The sequence below is a fragment of the Silene latifolia genome, chromosome 2, assembly GCF_048544455.1.
Source record: "Silene latifolia isolate original U9 population chromosome 2, ASM4854445v1, whole genome shotgun sequence".
Taxonomy (NCBI): Eukaryota; Viridiplantae; Streptophyta; class Magnoliopsida; order Caryophyllales; family Caryophyllaceae; genus Silene; species Silene latifolia.
This window is the reverse complement of record NC_133527.1, coordinates 182375214-182392633: the sequence shown is the minus strand read 5'-3', so window position 1 is coordinate 182392633 and position 17420 is coordinate 182375214. Positions and strand designations below refer to the sequence as shown.

Here is a 17420-nt window from a genome sequence, read left to right as displayed (position 1 = left end):
TTGGAATGGTTAACCATCATTCTGAAGGTTTGTTTTGTGGTGCTAAGGCCAAGGGCTATGGCTGCTGATGTGGTTGGAATGGGTGTCTCGGGTTTGATGAACCACGAGTGCAAATGGGTTGGAAAATGATGTGGGTTCAAATTTCCATGTCTGGACCCTAAAGGCTAGGTATAACAACACAAGCGGAATGATTCTCAAAATTCCCGACTATCCCCTCAGAATCGTCTCTCTCGGGAAGGACTTAGAGGGTAAAAAGGTTACTACTTAAGCTTTTGGGCTTCGCCCATTGAACTTCAACTATGGGTACTTGACTTGAATTCTGGCTTCCGTAACTTCGACATTCAACCAAAAAGCATTCCGCAATAACTTCAACATCTTTTTTTTTTTCTTTTTCTTTTTCTTTCATCACTTTTTTTTTCATTTTTCTTTTTTTTCATTTTTTTTTCATTTTTCATTCTTTTTCTTTTTTTTTCTCTCTTTGAAAATGATCTTCGATTCATTCTCTTAGTCAAAAATGGATACACCTTGAAAAATGGGCTTCGCCAACTAATTTGGGTACGAACTAACAATTCCTTGTTAGAACGGGTTGATATCTTCTCTCTTCGAGATGGGATGATTTTATGGGGAAAAGGCTTGCCTTCCGTCATCGATAGGGGAAACAAGGAGCTAGTCCGGGTTTGTCATAGAATCATCTAAAAGCTTGTCACAAACATTGGTTCAGATGGAGGTTTTCTACCACCAGACATGGAATAGGTAAAGGAATCAAACACAGGATCCTAGTGTACCTTACATTTTGAAACATGACATATTTCTATCCCAGGGATTCCTTTGAGTGTGTTGTGCGTTTAATCATGCTTCAGAATGATTGAGGATTGAAAACAAAGGATATTTGGAAACGAAACTGCAACTTTTTTATTGGAATGAGAAATGCTTAACAGACTCGAAGAAACGATTCCTAGGACACACCCTAGGACATCGCGGAACAAACGACTCAAACTTCAAGAAAAGAAAGTCCTAGACTCGACTCGACTAAGAAAAGAAAACAGATCCCGACTCATAATTTTCAAATCTGGTCTTGAGCTTTCTCTTGTTCAGCTGTCCGCTTAGATGCTCGGCTCTTGTCCTTGATCCCTTTGATGGTCTGCCTCCATCCCGAGGTAGTCCTCTGAGGATCTACGCCAGTGATGAAGGTTGGTGAATCAAATTGTCTTTTATTAACTTCGTTAACGAGAGGAGTACATTCTAGAGCAAGACTCCCGTCTTGAATTTCATTCTCCGGGTTTGGCAAGAATTCAAAGCAATCCACAAATATGTTCCCGATAAACACTCCTTTCCAGTGACATGGGCGGATAAGATGGGAATAATCGACATTGTCTTCGACAGAAACAAAGTTAGTGTGATCGCCAAATGGATTGGTGATGTTATTGGGTTTAACAGTTGGGATCGGGAGTGTTCCGTTCTCAATCATGTCTTGAATTTCGTGCTTCAGTCGATAGCACCTTTCAGTATCATGGCCTTTCCCTTGATGAAAGGCACAGTAGGCATTTGGTTTATACCATTTACCTTGTTGATTAGCGGGAGGGTCCGGAGTTGGACCAATAGGCTTCAGCTTTCCTTGGGCTATGAGCCTTTGGAGAGCATATGTATAAGTGCATCCGATATCGGTGAATGCCCTTGGTGTTTGGCGCTGCGACTTCTTCGATTGCCCTTCTAAGAGATTGATGCCTTCATCTAAATGGGTCGTTGCTGGGGCCTTGCCCTTAGACGATGACGCCCCTTGGTACCCTTTCGGCTTTTCAGCTTCAGCAATTCGGACATCGTCCTCTACCTTTATCCCGATCCTTATCAATTCTTTGAAAGAACCAAAATTCTGGTATTTCAGAGCATTACGGTAAACAGGTCGTAAATTCTTCACGAACTTATCTACCATTTCAACTTCGTCAGGCTTCTTAGCTAGTTTCACGCTTTCAGCGCGCCATCTTGCAAGGAATTCAGTAAAGCCTTCTTTTTCTTTCTGTGTCATCACCTCCAATGTTCTTATATTGGTTTGAATCTCGACATTGTCAGCATAGTGCTTGCAGAATTCCACCGTAATATCTTCGAAAGTGGGGAAGTTCTTAAGGTCCAGATTGTAGAACCACGCCTTCGGGTGTTCATCCAGAGATTGAGCGAAAATTTCAGAGAGCATGTCGGCGGTACTCCCTTCGATGCTAAGTACCCCTTATAGGCCTTAACATGGTGGACTGGATCTTCTGTGCCCTTAAACTTTGGGATATCAGTGAGTACCATGTTTGTGGGCAACTTATCCTGAACTGGGGCATAGGCCCTAGCGTTCTCATAGTGGATGTTCTTCCCCTGGGAGAGCTTCAAGCGGTCCTCGATGAACTTGAACCGTTTCTCCAAATCAGTCAGAGGTGGAGTAGATGAAGAGGAATCTTCAACCAGCTTGGATTCGATTGCTTCCATTCGGGTCATCATGAGGTTCACGGCCTCAGTAAGCTTGTTAACAGCATCTTCCATTGCTTGACGTCGGGTTTTGGGCGGCCTTTCTACAAGAAAACCCCGTACTGAGTCAATATTTAAAGTAAGAGCCCCTGCACACTTAAGGACACGACCCCAACTTGACTCAAACACAGACTCGACTTGAGATTGACTAACCAAAGGTTCAACTCACGGTTTGATTTGGACATCGGTTCATTTTAGACTGGACAAAACGACATGACTCACTTGTCATAACTCGATTCTAAACTGGACTTGGTGTGACTAAACCCGTGATTGGGCTAACATAGCCCATGGGTTCGAGTGAAAACGTCCTAAAGGGCCTAGCTTGGACGTTTTTTTTTTTGTGGACTATCCTAGACCAAAAGGTCGACCAACATGACTCGAAGCCCAAGAGGTGAGCTTGGGTGACCCAACAAGGTCGTGTTCTAGACTCTTGGAATGAAAAAAACGTCTAGCCTAACACGGCCAGGACCCGGACACGACTCGACGCATTTCATGCTTGGTTGAGGTTCGAGAAACATTTGGGATTGATTTTGGAAAACGAATGATTGATTTGAAAAAAGAGATTTGAAATGGGCAGCATGCCGGCTATAAAAGCTTGTTTTGGGCCGAAATTCTAGTCCTATTTGGGCAGCATTCCGCGTTTTGAAAATCATGCTAGGTTTGAAAGTAAGTTGTTCAAAAGTTCGGTTTTGAAAAGGACTTGGAATTTTCGAAAAAAGGACTCGGGAAAACATGTTGCACATTGTCATTCTCATGTTATAAGGATGTATGCTCTTAGACACCTCTAAGTCTCGGCAAGTCTTCTACAAGAAGGTCTATGCCCTCCATCCTTTTGCGGTCTTATAAAGCGAGGTGTCTTAAGGTAAAGTACCTAGAAGATCGTCCCCATTCCCAAGAACCACGCGAGGCGAAGTGGAAGCGAGCAAAGTGCGACTTCCGGCATAGTGGGACGTCGCCCCCACGCATCACGAAGAAACGCTGGGACGGCCCGGCAAGTCCTTAAGGGTTTATGCATGAATCGTAGCACTATGAGTAATGTTTTACTTTCCAACACTTTCTTTTCAAGTTTCACCTCGGAGGAAAAGACCCTAGAAACACAAAGTGTAACTAGTCCTCTTGTCCCAGTAGTCGCCAAATCGTGGACAAGGCCCTCGGAACTGCGTCCGAGGGATCCACACCGGCATAATCGACTCGAGGTTCTTTCGAATCGAATTAAGACATATTAGAGTCGCCACCAAGTTTTTGGGAACTTGGAACCGTTCAAGTCAACTTTACACCTTTCATCGAAAAGCATAAAGCCAATCGACTACGAGTGATTAAAGATCAAGACTTGTACCCTATATCACTCGATTTGAATGACTCTCGTAATCCAATGGTATTTAGACGGATCCACAAACCATAGATCTTGAGTAAGGGGTGAGGGTACGTGTTGGGAAGCCCATAAGGACACCCAACCCCGCCCGTCGATAACGGCCTCTACTAAGTCAAGTGTCGGATTTCAAACAAGGTCATAGCTACTGCGATGTATGAAATGCAAACGTTGTTTTAAGCCCTAATATGTGAAGTTTCTATGTTGATTTAGATGCAACTATACTAACTTTGTCAAAGTTGTAATTTAGCATGTGGGTTGATTGATCTAACAACATACAAATAAAGCAAACAAGGCTTAAGGGGGAATAGGGGAGCCGTTGGGATCTACCTATTACAACCCAGGCATTTCATGCCGACACAACAACAAATTAAAGATACAACTCGATCTAAATACAATTGCTACATACAACTCAAAACACGACACAAAACACACGGCCATTGGGCCTTGAAAACCGTGCACATGAGGGTGTCCCACGGCTCACATGACCCACGGTCCTTGGGTCATCCTCGTATTGCGTGCTGCGCTAATCTCATCGAATTAGACATAGGGCTACGCACCAAAGCATGCATTAGCATAAACCGGGCCATGTTGCTTTAGACAACACGCGGTTTACTACGCCTCTACAAGCATTGGGAACAACCGTCTAATCAAACAAGACTAAGGTTTTTAGAAATCATTTGACTCGATAAAAGAAAACAAACTTGAAATATTACAACTCGATAAACCAACAATAAATTACAAACAATGAAACAACGAGAAAACAAACGGCATAAAACAAAACGAAAAGGTACGTAAAACGGCAACCACACGGCCCTAACCAACGGCCAAGATAAGGTTAATCTAGTTCCTAAGTTAGATTCATTGATTAGATCGAATGATTGCGAGACAAGTTAGAAAACGAGTAAAAAAGACGATGATGATTGATTGTCGCATGAGGGTGCATTCTACACGGCCTAAAGGGTCTAATTAGGTCAAATTCGCTAATTAATTTAACTCATCGAGTGTCAATAAGAAGGTGCTAATCACGCACTCTTATACTAGCGAGAAATTAGGTGAAAGAAGGAGATGCATTCAATTATTTACAGAAATCGTCGATTGATTTTTAAAGCTATGTCGAAGCCACCTAAAGTGTCTAATTAGATTATTGAATTGATTTAAAGTCATCTAATTACGTCATAGGTTAACAATCAGAAGTTAAACTAACATACAACGGGTCCTAGGGTATATCGAATTGGCCGAAACAACAAGGGGGTCAAAAGCGAAGAGCGAAGTTAGACAATCGTTTTATTTATGCCCTACCTTGAACACGAGGATATGTAAATGAGACGGGGGTGTACGACCGACAGAAGGAGCGGTTTCTTTTCCCATCTCAAGTCAACGCGGGTGTTCATGGTGGTACTTTAACTCATACTCGGACTAACTAGTTTCATCGTTAATTTAAAACAATCGATAAACAAGCGAAAAGACAAACAAAAAAAGAAAATAAAAAAAGGCATAAAAAAACGAAATAAAAAGAGAAGAGAAGGGGATTTGATGCACCCTCAACCTACATGTATCGTTGACACCGTCTTGGGTCGTAATCGATGGTAGATTTTATCTCGAGAGGCCGTCGTCGACGAAGAACAAAGCACACGCGCGTTTTGGAAAGTTTCTGGACAGCGATTTTAAAACAGTGATATCTCCCTCGTTTCACGACGAAAATTCGATTCGAAAGATGTTTTGGAAACTAGAAAGAGAGGAGAACAAGGATCTTAAAGCAACCCCTGCTCGTTTTGGATTATTGGGCACGAAAAACGAGCACAAACAGAACTGGACAGACAAGGAAAAACCGCGAAAACAGAGTGTTATTTCACTCTGTTTTTCGAGGGATTTCGTGTACTCTCAAGGGCAATTTGGCTCGTAATTCTTTATCTAATGTGTATATGGATGTTATATGGTTAATTAGGAACAAGAAACTCGAATTTTTATGGTGATTTGATGGAGGAACGAAAGGGTTTTCGAAGGAGACACACAAACAGTTTCAGTTTGTGTGTCGGTTTTGTTTAGGGTTTTTGGAGGATGTTTAGGGTTTGTTTCTGAGGTTTTAAGCTTCTATGTGATGGTTGGATGTATGGAGAACTTAGAGGAATGAATGTATGATGAAGGGGTGGTATTTATAGGGAGTTAAAATAGGTTAAAAGGGAGGGGAGGCAAATCGGGCTCAATGGGAATAGCTGCTGTCCAGCAGCTTTGGGAGGGGTTTCTAGGGTTCGTTTTGGGGGATTTCTTGGTGATTAAGCTAGGATAATATGGGTAGGATACTAGGGTATGGGTTAGGGTTAATGGGTACGGGTCTTGGTAGTGTTTGAAGCGGGTTTGGGCTCGGGAATTGGCTCGCAAAACAGGGGCTGTTTGCGGTTTGGGTGCGGGCTGCTTGGGGTTGGTTTTGAACGAGAATTTGGGCCATGGTATGGGGGTTCGAACATGGGTTGATGGGTATTGGTATAGGTGGGTTAGTGTACTCGAGATTCGTGCCAATTCGCAAAGGAAACGGGCTTAAAAATCGAGCTAAAATCGAGCTCAATAACAAGTGTTCAAAACGAGTTTTCTTCGTTTTTCAAATCGATTTTTCAAATCAAATAATCCCTTAAAATAAATGACTTTTCAAATCAAAAAAACTCATAAAATGATTTTTCAAATCAATTATTTATTTTATTTTCAATAAAATAAACTTGGAAAAAATAAATTCAAAATAAGATAAATTAAATTGAAATTACTTTAAAAAACAAACTTTAATTTAAATATCATTTAAATTAATAAAATGAACTCACTTAAAAACATTAATTTAAATATCATTTAAATTAATAAAATACTTCATCGACGACGCCCATTCTACCTCGTAAAACGAACTCCAAATAATGACAATGACAACTAACGAATACATGTGTCCTATCATCATCGGGTGTTTGTCGGGTTCTCTATAAATTCCAATATCGACGGATATGGGTATCTACAGAAAGCAGCAGCAAGCTTCTCCTCTTCAGCTCCTAAGTCCCAAGCCGAATGCTCACCATTCTGGAATGCCTTTATACACTTGATCTTCGTCTCCAGAGCAGCATAGGACAAAGCATTCGCCAAAGTCTCTTTCAACTCCTGCACATCAGAAGCCTTCTCTTCCTGGATCTGAGAAACACGAGCCTCCGCATCAGAAGCACGCTTCTCAGCCTCAGAGGCACGTCTCTCAGCTTCTAAGGCGCGTTTCTCAAAGATCGCTGACATTCTTTTCAAAGACTGAAATCCGCCCTTCAAGAAGAAAAGGTCGTTTCGCAACTTCGCTTCGAGCGGCCTCCTCCAACAAATGAGACTCTTGGACTTCTCCAAACCAGCCTGAATTTTAAGCCTGCCCTCATTGGCTTCTTTCGTCTGCTTCTGGAAGTTAGCATTCTCTGCTTTCAGACGAGGTACCTTCTCCCGCAGATACAGAGCCATTTGGAAGAACTGTCACACCAAAGCAAAGTGTAAAAAAAAATGGTATATATTGGAGCAATCAGAATCCGTTTACCTCAAAAGAGTGCTCCGCTGCACCATCCACCAAATCATGCAAGGCCCTGCTGTCCAACGCAGACCTAGGAGCAGGAAGTAACATCTGGTTCATCAAGTCTAGATTACTCGCAGACTTAGCCCTTCCAAAATCATCCGGAAGTGTAAGAACAATAACCCCAGCAACAGGAGTGGGTTTGGAGGGAGAGCGACTCCGAAGCGTGGACGGCTCCGGATCTTTGGGATTGAAGTAGAAGCAGACATGGTTGGGCTAGAAGCAGGCACAGGTTTGGGAACCGGAGGATCCCCAGAAGCAGACTGCCTGTGCCCGGGCAATGGAGGCCTCACAGCTAGAGGAGTAGCTTCAATAGGAGACTGCTCCTTAGCCCGGCCCACAACAGCAGATCTTCTCTTAGGACGAGGCCCAGAACCAGGGGCAGGGGTGGATTTTCTCTTCTCAGCAGGCTTGGGGGCAATTGCGACCCACTCCTTTTCTTTCTGAGCCAAGACATCGTCCAGCGAAATTCTAGATTTTGCAGAGCCTGGAAGCAGCAAAGATCAAGTCAGAACCAGATATATCAACTATCCAGAAACAGAACATAGTCAAAAAAGAAGAAGAGCAACACACCAGTCGACATTGATTCTCGATGTTCTTTTTCCTCAGCTGCTGTTTTCTTCACCACAGAAGCAGAATCCTGAACCAGATTGGGGAAGGTCCTATTCTCAGGAGGTGGACTAAATAACTTGGAAAGAGACGCAGTTTTGTCGGAGGACGAAGGCAAGTGGCACAAATCTGCACAAAAAACCAAGTAAGGAAATATAAGCATCAAAGAAAAATACACAGGAATAAGGGCATGCAAATACCGTCTGTTGACCGCCAGACACTGACAATGTAGTCAGTAGGAGCAGGAAGAGTGTCAATTTTCACGAAAATAAAGCGGGAAAACCACTTGCTATCATCCTGCTTCACGGGGAAGATAATGCAATTCTTTTCCCCGTCTCGAACCCGAATGGTCACTTGACCCCGACTGAGGGACCTGACCGAAAACAAGTGTGCAAGGTCCGGGAGACCGATCCCATAACCGAAACGGCTATTCCTAGCATTAATCGCAAGCAAAGTTCGCCAAGTATATGGAGCTACTTGGCAAAGAGCCAAGTGATTCAAGTTCAGAAACTCTTGAATCAGAGGAGGAAAAGGAAACCTCAGACCCAGACGGAAAGCATCTTCATATAGACATATCCACCCCGCCCTCACAAAGTCGGCTTTTTGGCCCGGGGTTGGAATATGAAATACCACATCATCGGAGAAACCAAATGTTTCCTTGATTTGAGCAAGATCCTCCGGAGTAAAATCGGAGTCACAGGAGTGCTTGGCGGAAAGTACACCGCCGGAAGGGAAGAGATCAGGTGGCATCACTGGATCCGAGGCCGAGGTCGAAGAAGCAGATTTTTGTGACATGATGTGCAAAGAAATGAAAAGAAAACAAGTAGGAGACGAAGTACCTGTGGAAATGCAGCCGGCAGAAAGAAGAAGGGTTTATGAGAGAGAAAGATGAAAGTGATTGATAATGATGGAGAAGTGAGAAGGTAGAGAGGTAGGGGAACACCGAGGGGATATAAAGGAGAGAGAGGAAGAGTTAGTGGGAGAGTGGGAGAGTTATTGTGGCAGTTGGATCAAATAGGGAAGTTATCAAGGCTAAGGTAACTGATAAAGCTCCGTCAGTTCTCCGCATCGCAAACAGAAATTCCCGCCTGAAAATATTTGAGACGGAAATTTGGGGCAATTGTTATGGATAAAAAATACCATTTATCACTCGTGACGTGGCAGCGTGTCATTGGTAAGAAAAGTGGCGAAAAGCTTGGCAACGTGGCATACGATGATTGGGGGATGAAGGAGAGAAAGAATTGGTGAAGTGGCAAAGTGTGGACCATGGAATCAAGAATAAAACAAGCACACTTTGGCCCATTAAAAAGCACACGTGCAAAAGGAATTAACAACCAAGTCAACTAACCAACCCCTATTCTTTAGGAAATTGACCAGGAATTTAGCAACAGAAGCAGAAGCAGCTCAAAAACCCTAGGTCTGACTCCAGCAACTATATAAGGACGAGAGATCAACACTCAAGGCATTCAACATTGATCTGAGGCAACACTTCTCCAAATCCCACAAATAATTAAGCAATATTTCTCTAGCAACGTTGTATTTATATTTCCTTATTTGGGCATTTTACATCGATTATAGTGCAAAATTGGCGGGATTCCGACTCCCCCCGCGGTTGTTCCCATACCGGGTTTTCCGCGTCACCAAAAATCTTCCGTGTCATTCTTTTTGTTCATCTTTTCCTTCTTTACTTTGTTGCATATTTATTCCTTAAATTCGTCATAATCCAATATTAATCGGCCATAGATTAATCACTATCACTCACTAAATTAAATCAATAGTCGGTAAATTTTTACCAAAACAATATCCGGTAATATTACTAGAAGTAGACTTTAATTTAACTTGAGAATATTATTTCGGAGCCTTAAGGCAGTTGGCTAATTATTTTGCTGTTAAGAATGTTACTAGCTTGCTAGAACAAGTAGAATTTGAGCTCCAGAAACAAACTATATGAGCTTTTTATGGTCTTTTGTTCAACATCTCTCGGTTAATAGAGTAATTTCTTCTTTGTTACCAAAAAATATGTTGTTGCAGTAACAAAACAATTTACTTGGTGGATGTGCCAGTATTTTATTTTTCTTCTGCAATTAATTAACAGTATTTCTACAATTCGTCATGCTTTCGCTTTTGCACCTGTCAATGTAAGCGTATATGAAATCCGTCTTGCAATGGCTAAGGAAAGAATCAAAGAATGGAGCTAAATTGGCTTAAACCGAGGAAGAGCCTGGTACAAAGGTACCTAGGCTCCTAGTATGTGCAATCTACGAAATCTAGTACGAGAGGAATGGTCGTATTTTCAAAGATGTGCTTACCCTGATCACTTGTTTAACGTGACAGTCCTTATTTAGCGAGATCTTGTGGACTATGTTATATAGCGAGATCTTGAATCAACTTATTAGTTTTATACTCTTATGGTATGTCTCAGTATATACTATAGAGGATGATACCTGATACCATATTAAATGATTTTACAAACAAGCGGTGGTGGAGGGGCAGGGGAAGTGGGAGTGCAGAGAAGCTCGCCCCTGCTGATTATCGAAAATTTTTGAGTTAAAAGTTTCGAATTTTTCAAATTCACTATTACCCTTTTGACCCTCTAAAATTTTTCACCCCGCTGACTTCAAATCTTGACTTCGCCACTGCAAACAAGTCCTCTTATAAAATAATGTATAAGTCGGTTGGAAGACGATCTCATCATAGATGTGTTGTAAAACCGGTATCACGGGTTACATACATGAATAGCTAAAGATTAGTTTAATATGTTCGATAGTACAAAAATAAAGAGTCACTTTCATTTACAAATAACAACAAAAAAAAGTTATACAAAACCATAAAAAGATAAAAATATCATTTTTAATACTCCGTAATATAATGAGTAAGTCTCTTATGAAACGGTTTGATGCCCATATTAAAAAAAATGGTGGTTGGTTGAAGTAATTTTAAGAGGGTTACAAAGGTAAATTCTCCCTTGATTTTTGAATAAGAATTATAAAACGGTTTAACATAAGTTTCTTTAACGCGATATTTTGTCTCAAACGAGCCATTTTTTCTGCGAAATAATAAAACTTGTGATCATTTTATGGTTAAATGTTACTGCAATAATCCAACTAGTATAACAACTTATTGATAACGATTTTTTCCCCAAAAGTGATCACATTTAGCTGTAAAACAATATCAAAACTCGTCTTATTACGTCATACGAAAATCACTCGTCTTAAATAAGACCTACTCTTCCTATAATAAGAGGATGTGCTCTTGAATTGTTTCCTAGTTGGGTAAGAAGAACTGAAGTACCGAAGAAACCGACATATGATTAGGATCACAACGCATATATCCGTCTATAATTAAAGACGGATCCAATATAATACCATATTCTTAATAGGACAAGTAACAAGTGAGTTGCTAGGCCAAAAATATCACAACTTTTAAGTTATTTTATCCGTCTTTAGTTATAGAAGGATATTTCCGTCTATAGCAAAACTAGCTAGATTAGGATTAGGTGGCCAAATACAATGAGTGGATAGCGTGGGGCCCAATCTAAAGAGAGAAAGCAGAAAGCGCGTGAAGCGGTGACTATATATACAGACCTCTCCTCCTCTCTCCCATTCCCGTATGTGATCCACTCCTAAAACTCTTGAACAAACTCAGCATCTCACAAATTCAAAAAAACTTTGTTCAATCAATACAGAATTAAATTCCAATCATCAAGCATGTCTTTATACAACTCGTCGTCGGCATCATCTCCGTCTTATAACGATTCGAAGACGCCGCCATATTCTCCGTCTTCTACTCTCAACTGGTCCGATTACGCCACGGAGTCTCCTTCTTCTGAATACTCCCCGGATTCGCCTACTTACACACCGTCTTCCCCAATTTATACACCGTCTTCCCCAATTTACACCCCGTCTTCTCCAACTTATACACCGTCATCTCCCACTTACACACCGTCATCCCCTACCTACACTCCATCATCCCCTACCTACACACCGTCATCCCCTACCTACACTCCATCATCCCCTACCTACACACCGTCATCCCCTACTTACACACCGGCTTCTCCAACTTACACACCGTCGTCCCCGACTTACACACCGGCTTCTCCAAGTTACACACCATCGTCCCCGACCTACACACCGTTGGCTTGTGGTTGTGCACACTGTTGGCGGATGTTCTAGAACTATCTTTCTAATTTAGGGCTTACGCGCTCATTCTTTTCTTTTGTATTATATTTTCGTCTCGCGATTTATTTGATTGTTACAAGTACTACTTGTTTATGTTAATTTGATATGAATATGAATATTGTATCTACACCTCTTAATTTTATGGTTTCATTGTTTATATATTTGGGCTACGAATTCCCAGTTGTTAGTAAAATAGAACTCATATTGTTAATCATCTGATTCCAGTTTCTTACCTGTCTACTTTAGTTAATAATACAAAGTTGATTCGAATTGTTATTCTTCGTTCCAAAGTACTCCGTATTCAATTAAGAATTAGGGCAATTTGAGTTTCTGTTTCGGGTTTCACCGCATCGATTAAATTTAGCTTTAGCCATTTGAGGGAAATTATAATTCCCTTACTCCGTATTAGTTATCGTTGATGAATTAAATATTGTGTACAACATTAATCTAATTATGAATGAATTAGCAATTATTTTCATATCATCGATTAACATAATTATGTTGTAAGTTCGTGCGTTATGTTAGTATGTGCCCACTGCTATTCAACTTGTGAATGTATAAGTGTAGTACACATCGAGATTTGTATAAAATTTTATTAGTAAAACTTATAAATGCGGTCGTCAAAATTGGAGGTCCGGTTCCACCGCCTGTGGTCGCCCAGGGAATTAGACACCCCTGCATAAGGGAGTGGGATCCTGCAATAATTATATTAATTTGTTGATATGTTAGTATGTGATTGGAGTGACACACACATTGGGACGCCAAATGGTACAGATATCCTCAGGGTTGAAGAAAGATGGGGGAGGAAAAGAGGAGGAAATAATTAAGAAGAGTTGAGAGGATGAGAAATGAGAACGGGAATTTTGTAAAGGGTATATAGAAGCATTATATATTTAAAATTTAAATTATATTTTATATGTTCAATTTTATATTATATAAAAAATAAATTTTGACCAAAAATGAATTGAAATATCCCCTTAGAAAACCATAAATACACCGTAAAAATAACAACAATGCATCAACTAAATCGCTTAATTTCTGTAGAAAATAATTAAATAACCATAGTCCATGTTGTGGTGAGGGAATGCATGGACCTGGGAGGATTCAACCCCTCGTCATCAAAAAAAAAAAAAAAAAAAAAATAAATAACCATATATGGTTATTTGATATAATTTTATTGATCGTAGAGATAATCAAATTGGGTAGGTGATTAGCAATATTTGGTTAGATATAATTTTACTATTCTACTCAAATTAGGTAAGTGATCAATACACAAACTCATACGAAGTACTTTGGATAAACCCATGCTTCAATTGACAGATTAAACAAATGCATGACATTATGGTCCTGTTTGGTAATCAGCAGATTGATATTAGCAGAAGCAGATTGGTCAAGCAGATTATAAATGATAGATTGGATTAACAGGTTTGACTAGTATATTTCAATTAGCAGATTTAGTAGAAGTGTTTGGTAATTAGCAGATTTTGTTTAATAGATTGTTGTATCTATGTGTAGATTGTTGACGGATTCATATTTCACAATCTACTAATGTGAATATCTTTGGGTAGAGCAAAGATATTGGAAAACAAAGATTGAGCTCCAATCTACTCTTTCAATATGCCATTTACCAAACACTCAAAATAGTAGATTGGTGAGTCAAACATGCTAAAAGCCTTGAATATGCTGAAAATTTCCCAATCCGCCGTTTACCAAACACCCCCTATATATAGCTTGCAAATTGGTAAATCATACAACGAAAACAATTTTCCTCATCAAAAGTAACAAATTACAAACAAACAAAAAAATTGTAACAGGAAATGGAGGCTCTAAGTCATTTGAAGTCCATCCTACTTGCTCTTTTACTTATATCAAGTTAGTGTTTTTTTTTTTTTTTTAATCTTTCTTCTTGTTTTAGCGGTTTATTTATATCATTATTGGTTTCAAAGAGCATCTACAAAAAGTTACATCTTTGTTAAGGATGAGATATAAGACCAAAAAAATATACGGGAGTCTCACACCCACGATCTGTCACCCACACATTATCTCAACCATTAAGCTAAAACTTTTCGAATTTTCACCCTATTAGAATTAGGAATTACAAAGCATTTTATTAAAAAAGAAGGAGTTTCCTTAGAATTAGTCTCATAAAAGATACAACCAAATAAACCGATAGTGGAGCGAGGGCGGACTAGCAAGGGCACAGGGCACTCGCTCCTGCTGAAAATTTCAAAAGCCAAATTTTTAGTTAAATTTCCAAATCTTTATCGAGTTTTTCTTAGGTCACTATTCGTTTGCCTTGTTGAAAATTTTCGCTCTCTAACTTCAAATCCTGACCCTGAATATGATTCTTTTTACAGGCTTGTCATTATCATTAATCATGGCGGAATCAAACTCATTAGTTACTAATGAAGACAAGCAAGCATGCCAAGGCCCAGTTAGTTGTATAGGTTGGGGAGGTTCTCATTGTAACCCTGCGCGTAGATGTTTTGGTCGTTGTATTGACGGATTTTGTGCTTGCACTGGTCTTTGCCCTCCTCCTCCATCATTTTAGCATTATTAATTGTAATAGTTCTAGTTTATACACAAATTTTGAAGCATACTAGATGAAGAAAAAATAGTGTTTCGTAAACTAACCAAATTATTGGTTGTTAACACATACTCCGTACTTCATAATAAAGACTTATGCTTACTTCCTTCAAAAAAAAAAAAAAAAAGACTTATGCTTACGTTTCAGCTAAGTAGGTTCTTAACTTTTGCTTGATTTCGGGTTAATTTCATAATTTCTTTCATGGAAAATAAGATAGCGCCACCAGGTAGTACTCATTTTGAGCGCCACCGAAGGCGCCATGGTAAATTATACATAAATTTTCATTTCCCTCTACCAATATTTAAAGTTTTAAATGATAAACAATAAAGGGTATTTTAAGAACTTCAATTTATAAATTTGTTTTCACAATAATTCAAATAAGATTGATACAAGATCTTTGCCACTTTTATTGAAATTTGTAAGATGTTGATAAAATTTCCATGGTGATTTGATCGCTACTGCCAAAAATTAGACGCAAAATTATATTAAGTGATATTCAGTCATTCAGATGTATAACAATGAATGATGATGATGATGATGAACAACTTAACGAAGAACATGCTCCTAATCTGCAAGTACACACTAAATCAATCCAAAATTCCCTTCTTATGATGAATCCCAATTAATGTTGGGTATTGAAAAAATCAATCAACAACTGTTAAAATCAATCCACAGTTTGCATCAAATAACTAAATAAGTATACTTGTATTAACATAGTAGTTGAAATCGTCATATTTGTTAAATCTAAAAGATACTCCTTGTGATATTACAATTTTACCCAAATTTATTTGACGCTAAAACGAAAAAATCAACTTTGATATATATTGGTAGTGACAGACCGTACTCGGGTCCAAATGTTTCAAGTTCGATATATATTGGTAGTGACAGACCGTACTCGTAGGGTCCAAATGTTTCAAGTTCGATATGAACCTTTGCTCTGGGCCTTTGCTCTGGGTTAACATAACTAAAAAAAATAGAAATTGTGGCTGCTGGGATTCGAGCCCAGGTCTCCACGGCCACAACGTGGAATTCTTACCACTAAACTACAGCCACTTTGCTGTTCATATCTTCTCGGCGTTTTCTATTATACTGAACTGCTTTTACAGATTCACTACTACAGATACAGGCTATAAGTTATATAAAAAAACGGACGATGTTAAAGCGTCCGTTGTTAAAAGTTTTAACAACGGTTGGTTTTTCTAAGTAACCCGTTGTGAAAACTATTAACAACGGTTTAAAGTAGAAAAAACCGTTGTGGAAAGTGTGACTAAATTTTGGTGGGAAAGTTATAACAACGGTTACAGTAGAAAAAACCGTTGTTATAACTAAAGACAACGGTTTTTTTTTTTAAAACCGTTGTTGATTTTTTTAAAAAAAAATTAGATTATATATTACTAGATGCATGCATTATTACTGCCCCTTATAATTCCGATGTATGCATTATTACTGTCAAATCCCTGCATATGAAAGGACAATATATGGAATGAAAAGGGTTATAAGATTTGAAGCAGATATGATCGATGACACAACTTCCTAAACATATATTAATTAAAAAACAACTCAAACGACACATTACTAAGTATAAATTCATGCATTATCTGAATAACCATTCCATTATCTCACTATCTCCACGTCCTAAACTGCTCCAAACCCTAGATCTTTAAAACAAACTCCAAACTTCCTTCAACAATGAATGATACCATCCGTAATACATGCATTATGACAGAGTACAACAAGAGTTTCATCCGTCGGTTGCTGGACATCGAGGGCAGGTTCAGGAGCTACCTTGAGGACGCTCGGACCGCACTCAAGGACGCCAAAAACAATGGCTTGGCAGAGCAGCAGATGTTGCAGCTATATGACGATATAGCAACTGCGGAACGAAACCTCCAAATAGCAAAGAAGGAGAGGATGGATATCATAGAAGAGAATAAGACTCTCTATGCATATCTAAGAATTGCATTTTTAGCAATGTAATTCGTTTCTTTATGTATTTATATATTAATTAATTAAGTTTATTATGCATTCCTCTCCATCATCTTCTTCTTTGTTTTATTTAATTTAATTTGTTTTACAAGCTAATAAACGCAGAAAAACAACAGTGACAAAACTAATTAAGCGAATAATACTTAGAGAGAGAACAATAATGATCGATAAAAACACATGCAAATGAAATAATTAGAGAAAGAAAATAATGACTGGGATGACAAAACTTAAAACCATGCATATAAAGTGATACCTGATAATTAGAGAAAGTAAGAGACGATGACAACAACAGTGACGGAGATGATAAAGCGACGATGAGAAAGAGAGAAAGAGACGATGAGAAAGTGTGTGTTTGTGTTTGTGTTTGTGTTTGTGTTTGTGTTTGTGTTTGTGTTTGTGTTTGTGTTTGTGTTTGTGTATGTTTGTGTTTGTGTTAGGTTTGTGTTTGTGGCTGTAGCTGATCTGTGTTTGTGTGGTTTATATTATGGAAAGTATTGACAACGGTTTTTACACATAAACCTGTTGTCATTAGAGAATATATTAATAACGGGTCCTTAGAAAACCGTTGTTAAAAAGTATTAACAACGGGTTCTAATATAACCGTTGTAA

At 39.2% G+C, this 17420-nt stretch overlaps 1 non-coding gene across 1 annotated transcript; it reads right to left on the bottom strand.

The window, feature by feature from the left end:
- Positions 1-15806: 15806 nt before the first annotated feature.
- TRNAH-GUG (transfer RNA histidin (anticodon GUG)) lies at positions 15807-15878 on the bottom strand. The gene has a single exon. It is a non-coding gene; the product is annotated as a tRNA-His (tRNA).
- Positions 15879-17420: the final 1542 nt, after the last annotated feature.